The sequence below is a fragment of the Pseudophryne corroboree genome, unplaced genomic scaffold (assembly GCF_028390025.1).
Source record: "Pseudophryne corroboree isolate aPseCor3 unplaced genomic scaffold, aPseCor3.hap2 scaffold_1932, whole genome shotgun sequence".
Taxonomy (NCBI): domain Eukaryota; kingdom Metazoa; phylum Chordata; class Amphibia; order Anura; family Myobatrachidae; genus Pseudophryne; species Pseudophryne corroboree.
Window position 1 is genome coordinate 48,912 of NW_026968572.1, and position 20,861 is coordinate 69,772.

At 50.1% G+C, this 20,861-nt stretch overlaps 26 non-coding genes and 2 pseudogenes across 26 annotated transcripts; 2 read left to right on the forward strand and 26 right to left on the reverse strand.

The window, feature by feature from the left end:
• Nucleotides 1-211: 211 nt before the first annotated feature.
• LOC135004397 (U1 spliceosomal RNA) lies at nucleotides 212-390 on the reverse strand (annotated as a pseudogene).
• A 3,497-nt stretch (nucleotides 391-3,887) lies between these two features.
• On the forward strand, nucleotides 3,888-4,051 carry LOC135004378 (U1 spliceosomal RNA). The gene has a single exon (XR_010205153.1). It is a non-coding gene; the product is annotated as a U1 spliceosomal RNA (small nuclear RNA).
• Nucleotides 4,052-4,203: 152 nt separating this feature from the next.
• On the forward strand, nucleotides 4,204-4,366 carry LOC135004385 (U1 spliceosomal RNA). The gene has a single exon (XR_010205159.1). It is a non-coding gene; the product is annotated as a U1 spliceosomal RNA (small nuclear RNA).
• Nucleotides 4,367-4,664: 298 nt separating this feature from the next.
• LOC135004391 (U1 spliceosomal RNA) lies at nucleotides 4,665-4,827 on the reverse strand. The gene has a single exon (XR_010205165.1). It is a non-coding gene; the product is annotated as a U1 spliceosomal RNA (small nuclear RNA).
• A 152-nt stretch (nucleotides 4,828-4,979) lies between these two features.
• Nucleotides 4,980-5,143, reverse strand: LOC135004377 (U1 spliceosomal RNA). Its single transcript, XR_010205152.1, has one exon. It is a non-coding gene; the product is annotated as a U1 spliceosomal RNA (small nuclear RNA).
• A 674-nt stretch (nucleotides 5,144-5,817) lies between these two features.
• LOC135004395 (U1 spliceosomal RNA) lies at nucleotides 5,818-5,978 on the reverse strand. The gene has a single exon (XR_010205169.1). It is a non-coding gene; the product is annotated as a U1 spliceosomal RNA (small nuclear RNA).
• Nucleotides 5,979-6,130: 152 nt separating this feature from the next.
• On the reverse strand, nucleotides 6,131-6,294 carry LOC135004399 (U1 spliceosomal RNA). Its single transcript, XR_010205172.1, has one exon. It is a non-coding gene; the product is annotated as a U1 spliceosomal RNA (small nuclear RNA).
• Nucleotides 6,295-6,968: 674 nt separating this feature from the next.
• On the reverse strand, nucleotides 6,969-7,131 carry LOC135004390 (U1 spliceosomal RNA). The gene has a single exon (XR_010205164.1). It is a non-coding gene; the product is annotated as a U1 spliceosomal RNA (small nuclear RNA).
• A 152-nt stretch (nucleotides 7,132-7,283) lies between these two features.
• On the reverse strand, nucleotides 7,284-7,447 carry LOC135004373 (U1 spliceosomal RNA). The gene has a single exon (XR_010205148.1). It is a non-coding gene; the product is annotated as a U1 spliceosomal RNA (small nuclear RNA).
• Nucleotides 7,448-8,121: 674 nt separating this feature from the next.
• LOC135004387 (U1 spliceosomal RNA) lies at nucleotides 8,122-8,284 on the reverse strand. The gene has a single exon (XR_010205161.1). It is a non-coding gene; the product is annotated as a U1 spliceosomal RNA (small nuclear RNA).
• Nucleotides 8,285-8,436: 152 nt separating this feature from the next.
• LOC135004379 (U1 spliceosomal RNA) lies at nucleotides 8,437-8,600 on the reverse strand. Its single transcript, XR_010205154.1, has one exon. It is a non-coding gene; the product is annotated as a U1 spliceosomal RNA (small nuclear RNA).
• A 674-nt stretch (nucleotides 8,601-9,274) lies between these two features.
• Nucleotides 9,275-9,437, reverse strand: LOC135004392 (U1 spliceosomal RNA). The gene has a single exon (XR_010205166.1). It is a non-coding gene; the product is annotated as a U1 spliceosomal RNA (small nuclear RNA).
• Nucleotides 9,438-9,589: 152 nt separating this feature from the next.
• LOC135004374 (U1 spliceosomal RNA) lies at nucleotides 9,590-9,753 on the reverse strand. The gene has a single exon (XR_010205149.1). It is a non-coding gene; the product is annotated as a U1 spliceosomal RNA (small nuclear RNA).
• A 674-nt stretch (nucleotides 9,754-10,427) lies between these two features.
• On the reverse strand, nucleotides 10,428-10,590 carry LOC135004389 (U1 spliceosomal RNA). The gene has a single exon (XR_010205163.1). It is a non-coding gene; the product is annotated as a U1 spliceosomal RNA (small nuclear RNA).
• Nucleotides 10,591-10,742: 152 nt separating this feature from the next.
• Nucleotides 10,743-10,906, reverse strand: LOC135004375 (U1 spliceosomal RNA). The gene has a single exon (XR_010205150.1). It is a non-coding gene; the product is annotated as a U1 spliceosomal RNA (small nuclear RNA).
• A 674-nt stretch (nucleotides 10,907-11,580) lies between these two features.
• LOC135004393 (U1 spliceosomal RNA) lies at nucleotides 11,581-11,743 on the reverse strand. The gene has a single exon (XR_010205167.1). It is a non-coding gene; the product is annotated as a U1 spliceosomal RNA (small nuclear RNA).
• Nucleotides 11,744-11,895: 152 nt separating this feature from the next.
• Nucleotides 11,896-12,059, reverse strand: LOC135004376 (U1 spliceosomal RNA). The gene has a single exon (XR_010205151.1). It is a non-coding gene; the product is annotated as a U1 spliceosomal RNA (small nuclear RNA).
• Nucleotides 12,060-12,733: 674 nt separating this feature from the next.
• On the reverse strand, nucleotides 12,734-12,896 carry LOC135004382 (U1 spliceosomal RNA). Its single transcript, XR_010205156.1, has one exon. It is a non-coding gene; the product is annotated as a U1 spliceosomal RNA (small nuclear RNA).
• A 152-nt stretch (nucleotides 12,897-13,048) lies between these two features.
• LOC135004372 (U1 spliceosomal RNA) lies at nucleotides 13,049-13,212 on the reverse strand. Its single transcript, XR_010205147.1, has one exon. It is a non-coding gene; the product is annotated as a U1 spliceosomal RNA (small nuclear RNA).
• Nucleotides 13,213-13,886: 674 nt separating this feature from the next.
• On the reverse strand, nucleotides 13,887-14,049 carry LOC135004386 (U1 spliceosomal RNA). The gene has a single exon (XR_010205160.1). It is a non-coding gene; the product is annotated as a U1 spliceosomal RNA (small nuclear RNA).
• A 152-nt stretch (nucleotides 14,050-14,201) lies between these two features.
• Nucleotides 14,202-14,366, reverse strand: LOC135004388 (U1 spliceosomal RNA). The gene has a single exon (XR_010205162.1). It is a non-coding gene; the product is annotated as a U1 spliceosomal RNA (small nuclear RNA).
• A 671-nt stretch (nucleotides 14,367-15,037) lies between these two features.
• Nucleotides 15,038-15,200, reverse strand: LOC135004384 (U1 spliceosomal RNA). Its single transcript, XR_010205158.1, has one exon. It is a non-coding gene; the product is annotated as a U1 spliceosomal RNA (small nuclear RNA).
• A 152-nt stretch (nucleotides 15,201-15,352) lies between these two features.
• On the reverse strand, nucleotides 15,353-15,518 carry LOC135004381 (U1 spliceosomal RNA). The gene has a single exon (XR_010205155.1). It is a non-coding gene; the product is annotated as a U1 spliceosomal RNA (small nuclear RNA).
• A 972-nt stretch (nucleotides 15,519-16,490) lies between these two features.
• Nucleotides 16,491-16,654, reverse strand: LOC135004394 (U1 spliceosomal RNA). Its single transcript, XR_010205168.1, has one exon. It is a non-coding gene; the product is annotated as a U1 spliceosomal RNA (small nuclear RNA).
• Nucleotides 16,655-17,328: 674 nt separating this feature from the next.
• Nucleotides 17,329-17,491, reverse strand: LOC135004396 (U1 spliceosomal RNA). The gene has a single exon (XR_010205170.1). It is a non-coding gene; the product is annotated as a U1 spliceosomal RNA (small nuclear RNA).
• A 152-nt stretch (nucleotides 17,492-17,643) lies between these two features.
• LOC135004398 (U1 spliceosomal RNA) lies at nucleotides 17,644-17,807 on the reverse strand. Its single transcript, XR_010205171.1, has one exon. It is a non-coding gene; the product is annotated as a U1 spliceosomal RNA (small nuclear RNA).
• A 692-nt stretch (nucleotides 17,808-18,499) lies between these two features.
• On the reverse strand, nucleotides 18,500-18,641 carry LOC135004380 (U1 spliceosomal RNA; annotated as a pseudogene).
• A 152-nt stretch (nucleotides 18,642-18,793) lies between these two features.
• On the reverse strand, nucleotides 18,794-18,957 carry LOC135004383 (U1 spliceosomal RNA). Its single transcript, XR_010205157.1, has one exon. It is a non-coding gene; the product is annotated as a U1 spliceosomal RNA (small nuclear RNA).
• Between the last annotated feature and the right edge of the window lie 1,904 nt (nucleotides 18,958-20,861).

Here is a 20,861-nt window from a genome sequence, read left to right on the forward strand (position 1 = left end):
TCATTTTCTGGCTTTATTTTATGCTAACAAATTTGTGCTCTGAAAAGTGTCCACAAAGCCAAGTATCTGATTAACACCTTTGTAGGGATGGTTTTTCACCTATTATTAAATTAAACTTGCTTCATTGGAAAGGCAGCAAGTGATGTCATCCAAGCAGTGGGTCAAAGTTGGCTTCAAACCTCGTCTGCTTATGAAAAGAGAAAAGGGGTATGCAGGGCATGGCGGCCTTTTGCGGTGCTTGGATGACCCCTAGTTCGCATTAAATAATGCAGTCGAGTTTCCCACATTTGGGGAAATCACAGGGGTCAGCATACCCAGAATGCAATGAATGAACCGCTCCCTGGGAGAACAGTCTTCATGACCATGGTATCTCCTATGCAAAATAAGTATGATTTGGGATAGGGCTGGGGAGGGCCGCTGCTCAGGCACATCTCTGTCAAGTAAAGGAGATTCAACTGAGGCAGCACAAGGGAACTCTCATCTGGGGACAACAACTGCAGGGAGAACACATATTTTCAGATGAACATGGGAGGGCAGAAGGCTGCCTAATACTGAAGCACCCCCAAACAACAAACCAAATGCAACAACTAGTGCAAGCATTCCTGGGGGAAGGCCTGCAGCAGATGGATTTGCATATGGCGATGTCATCCAAGCAGTGGGTCAAAGTTGGCTTCAACCCTCGTCTGCATATGAAAAGAGAAAAGGGGCGTGCAGGGCATGGCGGCCTTTTGCGGCACTTGGATGACCCCTAGTTCACATTTCTTGCAGCAGCTGGGCACTGTAACAGCTCCAGAGCTGCTCTGTAAGGCAAGTAAAAGGGTGTGGGCCCTGCAGCACTACCTGTAGTTCGCATTGTGCGAGACCCCTAGTTCGCATTAAACACCCCCACCCTCCTTCGGTGTGGGGCTCATGTTGGCCATGCCCCAGCCCCTGAAGCATTCACGCTGATTTCTTGCAGCAGCTGGGCACTGTAACAGCTCAAGAGCTGCTCTGTAAGGCAAGTAAAAGGGTGTGGGCCCTGCAGCACTAACTGTAGTTTGCATTGTGCTTTGGAAGGCACAAAGTAAGCAGACGGGAAGAGAAGTCAGGATAGTGCACAAGGGTATAGACGGGAGGGGCTCAAGAAAAAAGAAGTGGAAACAGACAGCAAACTAGGCTTCCAATGCACAATGCAAACTACAGGTAGTGCTGCAGGGCCCACACCCTTTTACTTGCCTTACAGAGCAGCTCTGGAGCTGTTTAATCACTCAATTGGATTTTTCTGCCAGCATAATTTTTCTCTTACGTCCTAGAGGATGCTGGGGACTCCGTAAGGACCATGGGGGATAGACGGGCTCCGCAGGAGACATGGGCACTTTAAGAAAGACTTTAGATCTGGGTGTGCACTGGCTCCTCCCTCTATGCCCCTCCTCCAGACCTCAGTTTACTACTGTGCCCAGAGGAGACTGGGTGCTTTTCAGGGAGCTCTCCTGAGTTTCCTGACAGAAAGTATATTTGTTAGATTTTTTTATTTTCAGGGAGCCTGCTGGCAACAGACTCCCTGCATCGAGGGGCGGAGGGGAGAGATGCACACCTACTTCTGTGAGTTGATAGGCTCTGCTTCTTAGGCTACTGTACAGCATTAGCTCCAGAGGGATCGGTACGCAGGTCTCACCCTCGCCGTCCGTCCCAGCGCCGCGCCGCCGTCCCCCTCGCAGAGCCGGAAGATAGAAGCCGGGTGAGTATGAGAAGAAAAGAAGACTTCAGAGGCGGCGGAAGACTTCATGATCTTCACTGAGGTAACGCACAGCAGTAAAGCTGTGCTCCATTGCTCCCATACACCTCTCACACGGCAGTCAGTGTAAGGGTGAAGGGCGCAGGGGGGACGCCCTGGGCAGCAATATAGACCTCTCTTTGGCAAAATAAATATATATGCAGCTAGGCACTGTATATATATATAAGAGCCCCCGCCTTTTTTTTACTATATTTGAGCGGGACAGAAGCCCGTCGCTGAGGGGGTGGGGCTTCTCCCTCAGCACTCACCAGCGCCATTTTCTCCACAGCACCGCTGAGGGGAAGCTCCACGGACTCTCCCCTGCTTATACCACGGTAGAAAGAGGGTCTTAAAGAAGAGGGGGGCACATAATTAGGCGCATATATATATGGAAATACAGCGCTACTGGGTAAACATAAAATTATTGTGTTTTTTTCCTGGGTCATATAGCGCTGGGGTGTGTGCTGGCATACTCTCTCTCTCTGTCTCTCCAAAGGGCCTTGTTGGGGAACTGTCCTCAGATAAGAGGATTCCCTGAGTGTATGGTGTGTCGGTACACGTGTGTCGACATGTCTGAGGTAGAAGGCTCTCCTAGAGAGGAGCAGGAGCAAATTAATGTGGTGTCTCCATCGACAACGCCGACACCTGACTGGATGGATATGTGGAATGTTTTAAGTGCTAATGTAAACTTATTACACAAGAGATTAGACAAAGCTGAAGCTAGGGAACAGTCAGGGAGTCAACCCATGCCTGTCCCTATGTCGCAGGGACCTTCGGGGTCTCAAAAGCGCCCACTATCCCAAATAGTTGACACAGATACCGACACGGATTCTGACTCCAGTGTCGACTACGATGATGCAAAGTTACAGCCAAAATTGGCTAAATGTATTCGATATATGATTATTGCACTAAAAGATGTTTTGCACATCACAGAGTCCCCGGTCCCTGACACGAGGGTACACATGTATAAGGGAAAGAAACCTGAGATAACCTTTCCCCCCTCACATGAGTTGAACGAATTATGTGAAAAAGCTTGGGAATCTCCAGACAAAAAGCTGCAGATTCCCAAAAGGATTCTTATGGCGTATCCTTTCCCGCCAATGGACAGGATACGGTGGGAATCCTCCCCTAGGGTGGATAAAGCATTGACACGCTTATCCAAAAAGGTAGCGCTGCCATCCCAGGATACGGCTACCATCAGGGACCCTGCTGACCGCAAGCAGGAGGTTACCCTAAAGTCCATTTACACACATTCTGGTACCTTACTCAGACCGGCAATTGCGTCGGCCGGGGTTGTAGCGCGGTGGCAGCGGAATTGCAGACCCGTCCTCAATTCCTGCTAAAAGTGGAATCATCCTTTCATATGAACCAACCTATTGTGATGCCTGTGGCTACGCGTGACTTGGAGGATTCCGAGTCCCTTGATGTGGTCAGGGCTTTGAAAATTTACGTGGCCAGAACGGCTAGAGTCAGAAAAACAGAAGCACTGTTTGTCCTGTATGCAGCCAACAAGATTGGCACCCCTGCTTCAAAGCAGACTATTGCTCTCTGGATCTGTAACACGATTCAGCAGGCGCATTCTATGGCGGCAAACCCATCTGCGAACTACAGGTAGTGCTGCAGGGCCCACACCCTTTTACTTGCCTTACAGAGCAGCTCTGGAGCTGTTACAGTGCCCAGCTGCTGCAAGAATTCAGCTTGAATGCTTCAGGGGCTGGGGCATAGCCAACATGAGCCCCACACCAAAGGAGGGTGGAGGTGTTTAATGCAAACTAGGGGTCAGCCAAGCGCCGCAAAAGGCCACCATGCCCTGCACGCCCCTTTTCTCTTTTCATATGCAGACGAGGGTTGAAGCCAACTTTGACCAACTGCTTGGATGACATCACCATATGCAAATCCATCTGCGGCAGGCCTTCCCCCAGGAATGCTTGCACTAGTTGTTGCATTTGGTTTGTTGTTTGGGGGTGCTTCAGTATTAGGCAGCCTTCTGCCCTCCCATGTTCATCTGAAAATATATGTTCTCCCTGCAGTTGTTGTCCCAAGATGAGAGTTCCCTTGTGCTGCCTCAGTTGAATCTGCTTTACTTGACAGAGATGTGCATGAGCAGCGGCCCTCCCCAGCCCTATTCCAAATCATACTTATTTTGCATAGGAGATACCATGGTCATGAAGATTTTTCTCCCAGGGTGAGGTTCATTCATTGCATTTTGGGTATGCTGACCCCTGTGATTTCCCCAAATGTGGGAAACTCGACTGCATTATTTGTGGTAGTGGGAGGCTGTGTTTGTGATTTCTTCTGGTCAGCTCTGGTAAAAGTCAGATTTCTTTGTTTCAGATTTTCCTTTAGCCTTGTTCTTCTTTCGAGAGTTCCCTTGTGCTGCCTCAGTTGGATCTCCTTCACTTAACAGGGGGGTGCCCGAGCAGCGACCCTCCCCAGCTCTAGCCCAACTCCTACTTACCTGCCAGGTGAGATACTATGATCATGAAGGTGCTTCTCCCAGGGCAAGGCTCACCCATTGCACTCTGGGTGTGCTGCCCCTGCGATTTCCCCAAATGTGGGAAACTTGACTGCATAATTTGTGTTTCCCCTGGTCGGCTCTCGTATAATTCAGATATCTTTGTCTCAGATCTCTCTCCAGCCTAGTTTGCTGTCTGTTTCCACTTCTCTTTTCTTCAGCCGCTCCCTTCTATACCCTTGTGCACTATCCTGACTTCTCCTCCCGTCTGCTTACTTTGTGCCTTCCAATGCACAATGCAAACTACAGGTAGTGCTGCAGGGCCCACACCCTTTTACTTGCCTTACAGAGCGTCTCTGGAGCTGTTACAGTGCCCAGCTGCTGCAAGAAATCTGCTTGAATGCTTCAGGGGATGGGACATGGCCAACAGGCTGGAGAGAGACCTGAGACAAAGAGATCTGAATTATACGAGAGCCGACCAGGGGAAACACAAATTATGCAGTCAAGTTTCCCACATTTGGGGAAATCGCAGGAGCAGCACACCCAGAGTACAATGGGTGAGCCTTGCCCTGGGAGAAGCACCTTCATGATCATAGTATCTCACCTGGCAGGTAAGTAGGAGTTGGGCTAGAGCTGGGGAGGGTCGCTGCTCGGGTACCCCCCTGTAAAGTGAAGGAGATCCAACTGAGGCAGCACAAGGGAACTCTCGAAAGAAGAACAAGGCTAAAGGAAAATCTGAGACAAAGAAATCTGACTTTTACCAGAGCTGACCAGAAGAAATCACAAACACAGCCTCCCACTACCACAAATAATGCAGTCAAGTTTCCCACATTTGGGGAAATCACAGGGGTCAGCATACCCAAAATGCAATGAATAAACCTCACCCTGGGAGAAAAATCTTCATGACCATGGTATCTCCTATGCAAAATAAGTATGATTTGGAATAGGGCTGGGGAGGGCCGCTGCTCATGCACATCTCTGTCAAGTAAAGGAGATTTAACTGAGGCAACACAAGGGAACTCTCATCTGGGGACAACAACTGCAGGGAGAACATATATTTTCAGATGAACATGGGAGGGCAGAAGGCTGCCTAATACTGAAGCACCCCCAAACAACAAACCAAATGCAACAACTAGTGCAAGCATTCCTGGGGGAAGGCCTGCCGCAGATGGATTTGCATATGGTGATGTCATCCAAGCAGTGGGTCAAAGTTGGCTTCAACCCTCGTCTGCATATGAAAAGAGAAAAGGGGCGTGCAGGGCATGGTGGCCTTTTGCGGCGCTTGGCTGACCCCTAGTTTGCATTAAACACCTCCACCCTCCTTTGGTGTGGGGCTCATGTTGGCTATGCCCCAGCCCCTGAAGCATTCAAGCTGATTTCTTGCAGCAGCTGGGCACTGTAACAGCTCCAGAGCTGCTCTGTAAGGCAAGTAAAAGGGTGTGGGCCCTGCAGCACTACCTGTAGTTCGCATTGTGCGTTGGAAGGCACAAAGTAAGCAGACAGGAGGAGAAGTCAGGATAGTGCGCAAGGGCATAGAAGGGAGCGGCTCAAGAAAAGAGAAGTGGAAACAGACAGCAAACTAGGCTGGAGAGAGACCTGAGACAAAGAGATCTGAATTATACGAGAGCCGACCAGGGGAAACACAAATTATGCAGTCAAGTTTCCCACATTTGGGGAAATCGCAGGAGCAGCACACCCAGAGCAATGGGTGAGCCTTGCCCTGGGAGAAGCACCTTCATGATCATAGTATCTCACCTGGCAGGTAAGTAGGAGTTGGGCTAGAGCTGGGGAGGGTCGCTGCTCGGGTACCCCCCTGTAAAGTGAAGGAGATCCAACTGAGGCAGCACAAGGGAACTCTCGAAAGAAGAACAAGGCTAGAGGAAAATCTGAGACAAAGAAATCTGACTTTTACCAGAGCTGACCAGAGGAAAGCACAAACACAGTCCCCCACTACCACAAATAATGCAGTCAAGTTTCCCACATTTGGGGAAATCACAAGGGTCAGCATACCCAAAATGCAATGAATGAACCTCACCCTGGGAGAACAATCTTCATGACCATGGTATCTCCTATGCAAAATAAGTATGATTTGGAATAGGGCTGGGGAGGGCCGCTGCTCATGCACATCTCTGTCAAGTAAAGGAGATTCAACTGAGGCAGCACAAGGGAACTCTCATCTGGGGACAACAACTGCAGGGAGAACACATATTTTCAGATGAACATGGGAGGGCAGAAGGCTGCCTAATACTGAAGCACCCCCAAACAACAAACCAAATGCAACAACTAGTGCAAGCATTCCTGGGGGAAGTTCTGCAGAAGACGGATTTGCATACGGTGATGTCATCCAAGCAGTGGGTCAAAGTTGGCTTCAACCCTCATCTGCATATGAAAAGAGAAAAGGGGCGTGCAGGGCATGGCGGCCTTTTGCGGTGCTTGGATGACCCCTAGTTCGCATTAAACACCTCCACCCTCCTTTGGTGTGGGGCTCATGTTGGCCATGCCCCATCCCCTGAAGCATTCAAGCAGATTTCTTGCAGCAGCTGGGCACTGTAACAGCTCCAGAGCTGCTCTGTAAGGCAAGTAAAAGGGTGTGGGCCCTGCAGCACTACCTGTAGTTTGCATTGTGCATTGGAAGGCACAAAGTAAGCAGACGGGAGGAGAAGTCAGGATAGTGCACAAGGGTATAGAAGGGAGCGGCTGAAGAAAAGAGAAGTGGAAACAGACAGCAAACTAGGCTGGAGAGAGACCTGAGACAAAGAGATCTGAATTATACGAGAGCCGACCAGGGGAAACACAAATTATGCAGTCAAGTTTCCCACATTTGGGGAAATCGCAGGGGCAGCACACCCAGAGTGCAATGGGTGAGCCTTGCCCTGGGAGAAGCACCATCATGATCATAGTATCTCACCTGGCAGGTAAGTAGGAGTTGGGCTAGAGCTGGGGAGGGTCTCTGCTCGGGCACCCCCCTGTCAAGTGAAGGAGATCCAACTGAGGCAGCACAAGGGAACTCTCAAAAGAAGAACAAGGCTAGAGGAAGATCTGAAACAAAGAAATCTGACTTTTACCAGAGCTGACCAGAGGAAAACACAAACACAGTCCCCCACTACCACAAATAAAGCAGTCGAGTTTCCCACATTTGGGGAAATCACAGGGGTCAGCATACCCAGAATGCAATGAATGAACCTCACCCTGGGAGAATAATCTTCATGACCATGGTATCTCCTATGCAAAATAAGTATGATTTGGGATAGAGCTGGGGTGGGCCGCTGCTCAGGCACATCTCTGTCAAGTTAAGGAGATTCAACTGAGGCAGCACAAGGGAACTCTCATCTGGGGACAACAACTGCAGGGAGAACACATATTTTCAGATGAACATGGGAGGGCAGAAGGCTGCCTAATACTGAAGCACCCCCAAACAACAAACCAAATGCAACAACTAGTGCAAGCATTCCTGGGGGAAGGCCTGCCGCAGATGGATTTGCATATGGTGATGTCATCCAAGCAGTGGGTCAAAGTTGGCTTCAACCCTCGTCTGCATATGAAAACAGAAAAGGGGCGTGCAGGGCATGGTGGCCTTTTGCGGCGCTTGTCTGACCCCTAGTTTGCATTAAACACCTCCACCCTCCTTCGGTGTGGGGCTCATGTTGGCTATGCCCCAGCCCCTGAAGCATTCAAGCTGATTTCTTGCAGCAGCTGGGCACTGTAACAGCTCCAGAGCTGCTCTGTAAGGCAAGTAAAAGGGTGTGGGCCCTGCAGCACTACCTGTAGTTTGCATTGTGCATTGGAAGGCACAAAGTAAGCAGACGGGAGGAGAAGTCAGGATAGTGCACAAGGGTATAGAAGGGAGCGGCTGAAGAAAAGAGAAGTGGAAACAGACAGCAAACTAGGCTGGAGAGAGACCTGAGACAGAGAGATCTGAATTATACGAGAGCCGACCAGGGGAAACACAAATTATGCAGTCAAGTTTCCCACATTTGGGGAAATTGCAGGAGCAGCACACCCAGAGTACAATGGGTGAGCCTTGCCCAGGGAGAAGCACCTTCATGATCATAGTATCTCACCTGGCAGGTAAGTAGGAGTTGGGCTAGAGCTGGGGAGGGTCGCTGCTCGGGTACCCCCCTGTAAAGTGAAGGAGATCCAACTGAGGCAGCACAAGGGAACTCTCGAAAGAAGAACAAGGCTAAAGGAAAATGTGAGACAAAGAAATCTGACTTTTACCAGAGCTGACCAGAGGAAAGCACAAACACAGTCTCCCACTACCACAAATAATGCAGTCAAGTTTCCCACATTTGGGGAAATCACAGGGGTCAGCATACCCAAAATGCAATGAATGAACATCACCCTGGGAGAAAAATCTTCATGACCATGGTATCTCCTATGCAAAATAAGCATGATTTGGAATAGGGCTGGGGAGGGCCGCTGCTCATGCACATCTCTGTCAAGTAAAGGAGATTCAACTGAGGCAGCACAAGGGAACTCTCATCTTGGGTCAACAACTGCAGGGAGAACACATATTTTCAGATGAACACGGGAGGGCAGAAGGCTGCCTAATACTGAAGCACCCCCAAACAACAAACCAAATGCAACAACTAGTGCAAGCATTCCTGGGGGAAGTTCTGCAGAAGACGGATTTGCATACGGTGATGTCATCCAAGCAGTGGGTCAAAGTTGGCTTCAACCCTCATCTGCATATGAAAAGAGAAAAGGGGCGTGCAGGGCATGGCGGCCTTTTGCGGTGCTTGGATGACCCGTAGTTCGCATTAAACACCTCCACCCTCCTTTGGTGTGGGGCTCATGTTGGCCATGCCCCATCCCCTGAAGCATTCAAGCTGATTTCTTGCAGCAGCTGGGCACTGTAACAGCTCCAGAGCTGCTCTGTAAGGCAAGTAAAAGGGTGTGGGCCCTGCAGCACTACCTGTAGTTTGCATTGTGCATTGGAAGGCACAAAGTAAGCAGACGGGAGGAGAAGTCAGGATAGTGCACAAGGGTATAGAAGGGAGCGGCTGAAGAAAAGAGAAGTGGAAACAGACAGCAAACTAGGCTGGAGAGAGACCTGAGACAAAGAGATCTGAATTATACGAGAGCCGACCAGGGGAAACACAAATTATGCAGTCAAGTTTCCCACATTTGGGGAAATCGCAGGAGCAGCACACCCAGAGTACAATGGGTGAGCCTTGCCCTGGGAGAAGCACCTTCATGATCATAGTATCTCACCTGGCAGGTAAGTAGGAGTTGGGCTAGAGCTGGGGAGGGTCGCTGCTCGGGTACCCCCCTGTAAAGTGAAGGAGATCCAACTGAGGCAGCACAAGGGAACTCTCGAAAGAAGAACAAGGCTAAAGGAAAATCTGAGACAAAGAAATCTGACTTTTACCAGAGCTGACCAGAGGAAAGCACAAACACAGTCTCCCACTACCACAAATAATGCAGTCAAGTTTCCCACATTTGGGGAAATCACAGGGGTCAGCATACCCAAAATGCAATGAATGAACCTCACCCTGGGAGAAAAATCTTCATGACCATGGTATCTCCTATGCAAAATAAGTATGATTTGGAATAGGGCTGGGGAGGGCCGCTGCTCATGCACATCTCTGTCAAGTAAAGGAGATTCAACTGAGGCAGCAAAAGGGAACTCTCATCTTGGGACAACAACTGCAGGGAGAACACATATTTTCAGATGAACATGGGAGGGCAGAAGGCTGCCTAATACTGAAGCACCCCCAAACAACAAACCAAATGCAACAACTAGTGCAAGCATTCCTGGGGGAAGGCCTGCCGCAGATGGATTTGCATATGGTGATGTCATCCAAGCAGTGGGTCAAAGTTGGCTTCAACCCTCGTCTGCATATGAAAACAGAAAAGGGGCGTGCAGGGCATGGTGGCCTTTTGCGGCGCTTGTCTGACCCCTAGTTTGCATTAAACACCTCCACCCTCCTTCGGTGTGGGGCTCATGTTGGCTATGCCCCAGCCCCTGAAGCATTCAAGCTGATTTCTTGCAGCAGCTGGGCACTGTAACAGCTCCAGAGCTGCTCTGTAAGGCAAGTAAAAGGGTGTGGGCCCTGCAGCACTACCTGTAGTTTGCATTGTGCATTGGAAGGCACAAAGTAAGCAGACGGGAGGAGAAGTCAGGATAGTGCACAAGGGTATAGAAGGGAGCGGCTGAAGAAAAGAGAAGTGGAAACAGACAGCAAACTAGGCTGGAGAGAGACCTGAGACAAAGAGATCTGAATTATACGAGAGCCGACCAGGGGAAACACAAATTATGCAGTCAAGTTTCCCACATTTGGGGAAATTGCAGGAGCAGCACACCCAGAGTACAATGGGTGAGCCTTGCCCTGGGAGAAGCACCTTCATGATCATAGTATCTCACCTGGCAGGTAAGTAGGAGTTGGGCTAGAGCTGGGGAGGGTCGCTGCTCGGGTACCCCCCTGTAAAGTGAAGGAGATCCAACTGAGGCAGCACAAGGGAACTCTCGAAAGAAGAACAAGGCTAAAGGAAAATCTGAGACAAAGAAATCTGACTTTTACCAGAGCTGACCAGAGGAAAGCACAAACACAGTCTCCCACTACCACAAATAATGCAGTCAAGTTTCCCACATTTGGGGAAATCACAGGGGTCAGCATACCCAAAATGCAATGAATGAACCTCACCCTGGGAGAAAAATCTTCATGACCATGGTATCTCCTATGCAAAATAAGTATGATTTGGAATAGGGCTGGGGAGGGCCGCTGCTCATGCACATCTCTGTCAAGTAAAGGAGATTCAACTGAGGCAGCACAAGGGAACTCTCATCTTGGGACAACAACTGCAGGGAGAACACATATTTTCAGATGAACATGGGAGGGCAGAAGGCTGCCTAATACTGAAGCACCCCCAAACAACAAACCAAATGCAACAACTAGTGCAAGCATTCCTGGGGGAAGTTCTGCAGAAGACGGATTTGCATACGGTGATGTCATCCAAGCAGTGGGTCAAAGTTGGCTTCAACCCTCATCTGCATATGAAAAGAGAAAAGGGGCGTGCAGGGCATGGCGGCCTTTTGCGGTGCTTGGATGACCCCTAGTTCGCATTAAACACCTCCACCCTCCTTTGGTGTGGGGCTCATGTTGGCCATGCCCCATCCCCTGAAGCATTCAAGCTGATTTCTTGCAGCAGCTGGGCACTGTAACAGCTCCAGAGCTGCTCTGTAAGGCAAGTAAAAGGGTGTGGGCCCTGCAGCACTACCTGTAGTTTGCATTGTGCATTGGAAGGCACAAAGTAAGCAGACGGGAGGAGAAGTCAGGATAGTGCACAAGGGTATAGAAGGGAGCGGCTGAAGAAAAGAGAAGTGGAAACAGACAGCAAACTAGGCTGGAGAGAGACCTGTGACAAAGAGATCTGAATTATACGAGAGCCGACCAGGGGAAACACAAATTATGCAGTCAAGTTTCCCACATTTGGGGAAATCGCAGGAGCAGCACACCCAGAGTACAATGGGTGAGCCTTGCCCTGGGAGAAGCACCTTCATGATCATAGTATCTCACCTGGCAGGTAAGTAGGAGTTGGGCTAGAGCTGGGGAGGGTCGCTGCTCGGGTACCCCCCTGTAAAGTGAAGGAGATCCAACTGAGGCAGCACAAGGGAACTCTCGAAAGAAGAACAAGGCTAAAGGAAAATCTGAGACAAAGAAATCTGACTTTTACCAGAGCTGACCAGAGGAAAGCACAAACACAGTCTCCCACTACCACAAATAATGCAGTCAAGTTTCCCACATTTGGGGAAATCACAGGGGTCAGCATACCCAAAATGCAATGAATGAACCTCACCCTGGGAGAAAAATCTTCATGACCATGGTATCTCCTATGCAAAATAAGTATGATTTGGAATAGGGCTGGGGAGGGCCGCTGCTCATGCACATCTCTGTCAAGTAAAGGAGATTCAACTGAGGCAGCACAAGGGAACTTTCATCTGGGGACAACAACTGCAGGGAGAACACATATTTTCAGATGAACATGGGAGGGCAGAAGGCTGCCTAATACTGAAGCACCCCCAAACAACAAACCAAATGCAACAACTAGTCCTAGCATTCCTGGGGGAAGTTCTGCAGAAGACGGATTTGCATACGGTGATGTCATCCAAGCAGTGGGTCAAAGTTGGCTTCAACCCTCATCTGCATATGAAAAGAGAAAAGGGGCGTGCAGGGCATGGCGGCCTTTTGCGGTGCTTGGATGACCCCTAGTTCGCATTAAACACCTCCACCCTCCTTTGGTGTGGGGCTCATGTTGGCCATGCCCCATCCCCTGAAGCATTCAAGCTGATTTCTTGCAGCAGCTGGGCACTGTAACAGCTCCAGAGCTGCTCTGTAAGGCAAGTAAAAGGGTGTGGGCCCTGCAGCACTACCTGTAGTTTGCATTGTGCATTGGAAGGCACAAAGTAAGCAGATGGGAGGAGAAGTCAGGATAGTGCACAAGGGTATAGAAGGGAGCGGCTGAAGAAAAGAGAAGTGGAAACAGACAGCAAACTAGGCTGGAGAGAGACCTGAGACAAAGAGATCTGAATTATACGAGAGCCGACCAGGGGAAACACAAATTATGCAGTCAAGTTTCCCACATTTGGGGAAATCGCAGGGGCAGCACACCCAGAGTGCAATGGGTGAGCCTTGCCCTGGGAGAAGCACCTTCATGATCATAGTATCTCACCTGGCAGGTAAGTAGGAGTTGGGCTAGAGCTGGGGAAAGTCGCTGTTCGGGCACCCCCCTGTCAAGTGAAAGAGATCCAACTGAGGCAGCACAAGGGAACTCTCGAAAGAAGAACAAGGCTAGAGGAAGATCTGAGACAAAGAAATCTGACTTTTTCCAGAGCTGACCAGAGGAAAGCACAAACACAGTCCCCCACTACCACAAATAATGCAGTCGAGTTTCCCACATTTGGGGAAATCACAGGGGTCAGCATACCCAAAATGCAATGAATGAACCTCACCCTGGGAGAACAATCTTCATGACCATGGTATCTCCTATGCAAAATAAGTATGATTTGGGATAGGGCTGGGGAGGGCCGCTGCTCATGCACATCTCTGTCAAGTAAAGGAGATTCAACTGAGGCAGCACAAGGAAACTCTCATCTGGGGACAACAACTGCAGGGAGAACACATATTTTCAGATGAACATGGGAGGGCAGAAGGCTGCCTAATACTGAAGCACCCCCAAACAACAAACCAAATGCAACAACTAGTACAAGCATTCCTGGGGGAAGTTCTGCAGAAGACGGAATTGCATACGGTGATGTCATCCAAGCAGTGGGCCAAAGTTGGCTGGAACCCTCATCTGCATATGAAAAGAGAAAAGGGGTATGCAGGGCATGGCGGCCTTTTGCGGCGCTTGGATGACCCTTAGTTCGCATTAAACACCCCCACCCTCCTTCGGTGTGGGGCTCATGTTGGCCATGCCCCATCCCCTGAAGCATTCAAGCTGATTTCTTGCAGCAGCTTGGCACTGTAACAGCTCCAGAGCTGTTCTGTTAGGCAAGTAAAAGGGTGTGGGCCCTGCAGCACTACCTGTAGTTTGCATTGCGCATTGGAAGGCACAAAGTAAGCAGACAGGAGGAGAAGTCAGGATAGTGCACAAGGGTATAAAAGGGAGCGGCTCAAGAAAAGAGAAGTTGAAACAGACAGCAAACTAGGCTGGAGAGAGACCTGAGACAAAGAGATCTGAATTATACGAGACCTGACCAGGGGAAACACAAATTATGCAGTCAAGTTTCCCACATTTGGGGAAATCGCAGGGGCAGCACACCCAGAGTGCAATGGGTGAGCCTTGCCCTGGGAGAAGCACCTTCATGATCATAGTATCTCACCTGGCAGGTAAGTAGGAGTTGGGCTAGAGCTGGGGAGGGTCGCTGCTCGGGCACCCCCCTGTCAAGTGAAGGAGATCCAACTGAGGCAGCACAAGGAAACTCTCGAAAAAAGAACAAGGCTAGAGGAAGATCTGAGACAAAGAAATTTGACTTTTACCAGAGCTGACCAGAGGAAAACACAAACACAGTCCCCCACTACCAACAAATAAAGCAGTCGCGTTTCCCACATTTGGGGAAATCACAGGGGTCAGCATACCCAGAATGCAATGAATGAACCTCACCCTGGGAGAGTAATCTTCATGACCATGGTATCTCCTATGCAAAATAAGTATGATTTGGGATAGGGCTGGGGAGGGCCGCTGCTCATGCACATCTCTGTCAAGTAAAGGAGATTCAACTGAGGCAGCACAAGGGAACTCTCATCTGGGGACAACAACTGCAGGGAGAACACATATTTTCAGATGAACATGGGAGGGCAGAAGGCTGCCTAATACTGAAGCACCCCCAAACAACAAACCAAATGCAACAACTAGTGCAAGCATTCCTGGGGTAAGTTCTGCAGAAGACGGATTTGCATACGGTGATGTCATCCAAGCAGTGGGTCAAAGTTGGCTTCAACCCTCATCTGCATATGAAAAGAGAAAAGGGGCGTGCAGGGCATGGCGGCCTTTTGCGGTGCTTGGATGACCCCTAGTTCGCATTAAACACCTCCACCCTCCTTCGGTGTGGGGCTCATGTTGGCTATGCCCCAGCCCCTGAAGCATTCAAGCTGATTTCTTGCAGCAGCTGGGCACTGTAACAGCTCCAGAGCTGCTCTGTAAGGCAACTAAAAGGGTGTGGGCCCTGCAGCACTACCTGTAGTTCGCATTGTGCGTAGGAAGGCACAAAGTAAGCAGACGGGAGAAGTCAGGATAGTGCGCAAGGGCATAGAAGGGAGCGGCTCAAGAAAAGAGAAGTGGAAACAGACAGCAAACTAGGCTGGAGAGAGACCTGAGACAAAGAGATCTGAATTATACGAGAGCCGACCAGGGGAAACACAAATTATGCAGTCAAGTTTCCCACATTTGGGGAAATCGCAGGGGCAGCACACCCAGAGTGCAATGGGTGAGCCTTGCCCTGGGAGAAGCACCTTCATGATCATAGTATCTCACCTGGCAGGTAAGTAGGAGTTGGGCAAGAACTGGGGAGGGTCGCTGCTCGGGAACCCCCCTGTCAAGTGAAGGAGATCCAACTGAGGCAGCACAAAGGAACTCTCGAAAGAAGAACAAGGCTAGAGGAAGATCTGAGACAAAGAAATCTGACTTTTACCAGAGCTGACCAGAAGAAAGCACAAACACAGTCCCCCCACTACCAACAAATAAAGCAGTCGCGTTTCCCACATTTGGGGAAATCACAGGGGTCAGCATACCCAGAATGCAATGAATGAACCTCACCCTGGGAGAGTAATCTTCATGACCATGGTATCTCCTATGCAAAATAAGTATGATTTGGGATAGGGCTGGGGAGGGCCGCTGCTCATGCACATCTCTGTCAAGTAAAGGAGATTCAACTGAGGCAGCACAAGGGAACTCTCATCTGGGGACAACAACTGCAGGGAGAACACATATTTTCAGATGAACATGGGAGGGCAGAAGGCTGCCTAATACTGAAGCACCCCCAAACAACAAACCAAATGCAACAACTAGTGCAAGCATTCCTGGGGGAAGGCCTGCAGCAGATGGATTTGCATACGGTGATGTCATCCAAGCAGTGGGTCAAAGTTGGCTTCAACCCTCGTCTGCATATGAAAAGAGAAAAGGGGCGTGCAGGGCATGGCGGCCTTTTGCGACGCTTGGATGACCCCTAGTTCGCATTAAACACCTCCACCCTCCTTCGGTGTGGGGCTCATGTTGGCTATGCCCCAGCCCCTGAAGCATTCAAGCTGATTTCTTGCAGCAGCTGGGCACTGTAACAGCTCCAGAGCTGCTCTGTACGGCAAGTAAAAGGGTGTGGGCCCTGCAGCACTACCTGTAGTTTGCATTGTGCATTGGAAGGCACAAAGAAAGCAGACAGGAGGAGAAGTCAGGATAGTGCACAAGGGTATAAAAGGGAGGGGCTCATGAAAAAAGAAGTGGAAACAGACAGCAAATTAGGCTGGAGAGAGACCTGAGACAAAGAGATCTGAATTATACGAGAGCCGACCAGGGGAAACACAAATTATGCAGTCAAGCTTCCCACATTTGGGGAAATCAGAGTGCAATGGGTGAGCCTTGCCCTGGGAGAAGCACCTTCATGATCATAGTATCTCACCTGGCAGGTAAGTAGGAGTTGGGCTAGAGCTGGGGAGGGTCGCTGCTCGGGCACCCCCCTGTCAAGTGAAAGAGATCCAACTGAGGCAGCACAAGGGAACTCTCGAAAGAAGAACAAGGCTAGAGGAAGATCTGAGACAAATAAATCTGACTTTTACCAGAGCTGACCAGAGGAAAGCACAAACACAGTCCCCCACTACCACAAATAATGCAGTCGAGTTTCCCACATTTGGGGAAATCACAGGGGTCAGCATACCCAGAATACAATGAATGAACCTCACCCTGGGAGAACAATCTTCATGACCATGGTATCTCCTATGCAAAATAAGTATGATTTGGGATAGGGCTGGGGAGGGCCGCTGCTCAGGCACATCTCTGTCAAGTAAAGGAGATTCAACTGAGGCAGCACAAGGGAACTCTCATCTGGGGACAACAACTGCAGGGAGAACACATATTTTCAGATGAACATGGGAGGGCAGAAGGCTGCTTAATACTGAAGCACCCCCAAACAACAAACCAAATGCAACAACTAGTGCAAGCATTCCTGGGGGAAGGCCTGCAGCAGATGGATTTGCATACGGTGATGTCATCCAAGCAGTGGGTCAAAGTTGGCTTCAACCCTCGTCTGCATATGAAAAGAGAAAAGGGGCGTGCAGGGCATGGCGGCCTTTTGCGGCGCTTGGATGACCCCTAGTTCACATTAAACACCTCCACCCTCCTTCGGTGTGGGGCTCATGTTGGCTATGCCCCAGCCCCTGAAGCATTCAAGCTGATTTCTTGCAGCAGCTGGGCACTGTAACAGCTCCAGAGCTGCTCTGTACGGCAAGTAAAAGGGTGTGGGCCCTGCAGCACTACCTGTAGTTTGCATTGTGCATTGGAAGGCACAAAGTAAGCAGACAGGAGGAGAAGTCAGGATAGTGCACAAGGGTATAAAAGGGAGGGGCTCATGAAAAAAGAAGTGGAAACAGACAGCAAACTAGGCTGGAGAGAGACCTGAGACAAAGAGATCTGAATTATACGAGAGCTGACCAGGGGAAACACAAATTATGCAGTCAAGCTTCCCACATTTGGGGAAATCGCAGGGGCACCACACCCAGAGTGCAATGGGTGAGCCTTGCCCTGGGAGAAGCACCTTCATGATCAAAGTATCTCACCTGGCAGGTAAGTAGGAGTTGGGCTAGAGCTGAGGAGGGTCGCTGCTCTGGCACCCCCCTGTCAAGTGAAAGAGATCCAACTGAGGCAGCACAAGGGAACTCTCGAAAGAAGAACAAGGCTAGAGGAAGATCTGAGACAAATAAATCTGACTTTTACCAGAGCTGTCCAGAGGAAAGCACAAACACAGTCCCCCACTACCACAAATAATGCAGTCGAGTTTCCCACATTTGGGGAAATCACAGGGGTCAGCATACCCAGAATGCAATGAATGAACCTCACCCTGGGAGAACAATCTTCATGACCATGGTATCGCCTATGCAAAATAAGTATGATTTTGTATAGGGCTGGGGAGGGCCGCTGCTCAGGCACATCTCTGTCAAGTAAAGGAGATTCAACTGAGGCAGCACAAGGGAACTCTCATCTGGGGACAACAACTGCAGGGAGAACACATATTTCCAGATAAACATGGGAGGGCAGAAGGCTGCCTAATACTGAAGCACCCCCAAACAACAAACCAAATGCAACAACTAGTACAAGCATTCCTGGGGGAAGGCCTGCAGCAGATGGATTTGCATATGGTGATGTCATCCAAGCAGTGGGTCAAAGTTGGCTTCAACCCTCGTCTGCATATGAAAAGAGAAAAGGGGCGTGCAGGGCATGGCGGCCTTTTGCGGCGCTTGGATGACCCCTAGTTCGCATTAAACACCTCCACCCTCCTTCGGTGTGGGGCTCATGTTGGCTATGCCCCAGCCCCTGAAGCATTCAAGCTGATTTCTTGCAGCAGCTGGGCACTGTAACAGCTCCAGAGCTGCTCTGAACGGCAAGTAAAAGGGTGTGGGCCCTGCAGCACTACCTGTAGTTTGCATTGTGCATTGGAAGGCACAAAGTAAGCAGACGGGAGAAGTCAGGATAGTGCGCAAGGGCATAGAAGGGAGCGGCTCAAGAAAAGAGAAGTTGAAACAGACAGCAAACTAGGCTGGAGAGAGACCTGAGACAAAGAGATCTGAATTATATGAGAGCCGACCAGGGGAAACACAAATTATGCAGTCAAGTTTCCCACATTTGGGGAAATCGCAGGAGCAGCACACCCAGAGTGCAATGGGTGAGCCTTGCCCTGGGAGAAGCACCTACATGATCATAGTATCTCACCTGCCAGGTAAGTAGAAGTTGGGCTAGAGCTGGGGAGGGTCGCTGCTCGGGTACCCCCCTGTCAAGTGAAGGAGATCCAACTGAGGCAGCACAAGGGAACTCTCGAAAGAAGAACAAGGCTAGAGGAAGATCTGAGACAAATAAATCTGACTTTTACCAGAGCTGACCAGAGGAAAGCACAAACACAGTCCCCCACTACCACAAATAATGCAGTCGAGTTTCCCACATTTGGGGAAATCACAGGGGTCAGCATACCCAGAATGCAATGAATGAACCTCACCCTGGGAGAACAATCTTCATGACCATGGTATCTCCTATGCAAAATAAGTATGATTTGGGATAGGGCTGGGGAGGGCCGCTGCTCAGGCACATCTCTGTCAAGTAAAGGAGATTCAACTGAGGCAGCACAAGGGAACTCTCATCTGGGGACAACAACTGCAGGGAGAACACAAATTTTCAGATGAACATGGGAGGGCAGAAGGCTGCCTAATAATGAAGCACCCCCAAACAACAAACCAAATGCAACAACTAGTGCAAGCATTCCTGGGGGAAGGCCTGCAGCAGATGGATTTGCATACGGTGATGTCATCCAAGCAGTGGGTCAAACAACAAACCAAATGCAACAACTAGTGCAAGCATTCCTGGGGGAAGGCCTGCAGCAGATGGATTTGCATACGGTGATGTCATCCAAGCAGTGGGTCAAAGTTGGCTTCAACCCTCGTCTGCATATGAAAAGAGAAAAGAGGCGTGTAGGGCATGGCGGCCTTTTGCGGCGCTTGGATGACCCCTAGTTCGCATTAAACACCTCCACCCTCCTTCGGTGTGGGGCTCATGTTGGCTATGCCCCAGCCCCTGAAGCATTCAAGCTGATTTCTTGCAGCAGCTGGGCACTGTAACAGCTCCAGAGCTGCTCTGTACGGCAAGTAAAAGGGTGTGGGCCCTGCAGCACTACCTGTAGTTTGCATTGTGCATTGGAAGGCACAAAGTAAGCAGGCAAGGTCCAGAGAACAGTTAGAGGTCGGAGTAGCACTATCTCAAGTAGTACTACGACAGCACGGATGGATTCTAAATATTCCAAAATCGCAGCTGATTCCGACGACACGTCTGCTGTTCCTAGGGATGATTCTGGACACAGTACAGAAAAAGGTGTTTCTCCCGGAGGAGAAAGCCAAGGAGTTATCCGACATAGTCAGGAACCTCCTAAGACCAGGCCAAGTGTCAGTACAATGCACAATGGTCCTGGGAAAGATGGTGGCTTCTTACGAAGCGATTCCATTCGGCAGATTCCATGCAAGAACTTTTCAGTGGGATCTGCTGGACAAATGGTCCGGATCGCATCTTCAAATGCATCAGCGGATAACCCTGTCTCCAAGGACAAGGATGTCTCTCCTGTGGTGGTTACAGAGTGCTCATCTCCTAGAGGGCCGCAGATTCGGCATTCAGGATTGGGTCCTGGTGACCACGGATGCCAGCCTGAGAGGCTGGGGAGCAGTCACACAGGGAAGAAATTTCCTGGGCTTGTGGTCAAGCATGGAAACGTCACTTCACATAAATATCCTGGAACTAAGGGCCATTTACAATGCCCTAAGTCAGGCAAGACCTCTGCTTCAGGGTCAGCCGGTGTTGATCCAGTCGGACAACATCACGGCAGTCGCCCACGTAAACAGACAGGGCGGCACAAGAAGCAGGAGGGCAATGATGGAAGTGGCAAGGATTCTTCGCTGGGCGGAGAATCATGTGATAGCACTGTCAGCAGTGTTCATTCCGGGAGTGGACAACTGGGAAGCAGACTTCCTCAGCAGACACGATCTTCACCCGGGGGAGTGGGGACTTCACCCAGAAGTCTTCCACATGATTGTGAACCGTTGGGAAAAACCAAAGGGTGGACATGATGGCGTCCCGCCTCAACAAAAAGCTGGACAGATATTGCGCCAGGTCAAGGGACCCTCAGGCAATAGCTGTGGACTCTCTGGTAACACCGTGGGTGTACCAGTCAGTGTATGTGTTCCCTCCTCTTCCTCTCATACCAAAAGTACTGAGAATCATAAGAAGGAGAGGAGTAAAGACTATACTCGTGGCTCCGGATTGGCCAAGAAGGACTTGGTACCCGGAAATTCAAGAGATGCTCACGGAAGACCCGTGGCCTCTACCTCTAAGAAAGGACCTGCTCCAGCAGGGACCATGTCTGTTCCAAGACTTACCGCGGCTGCGTTTGACGGCATGGCGGTTGAACGC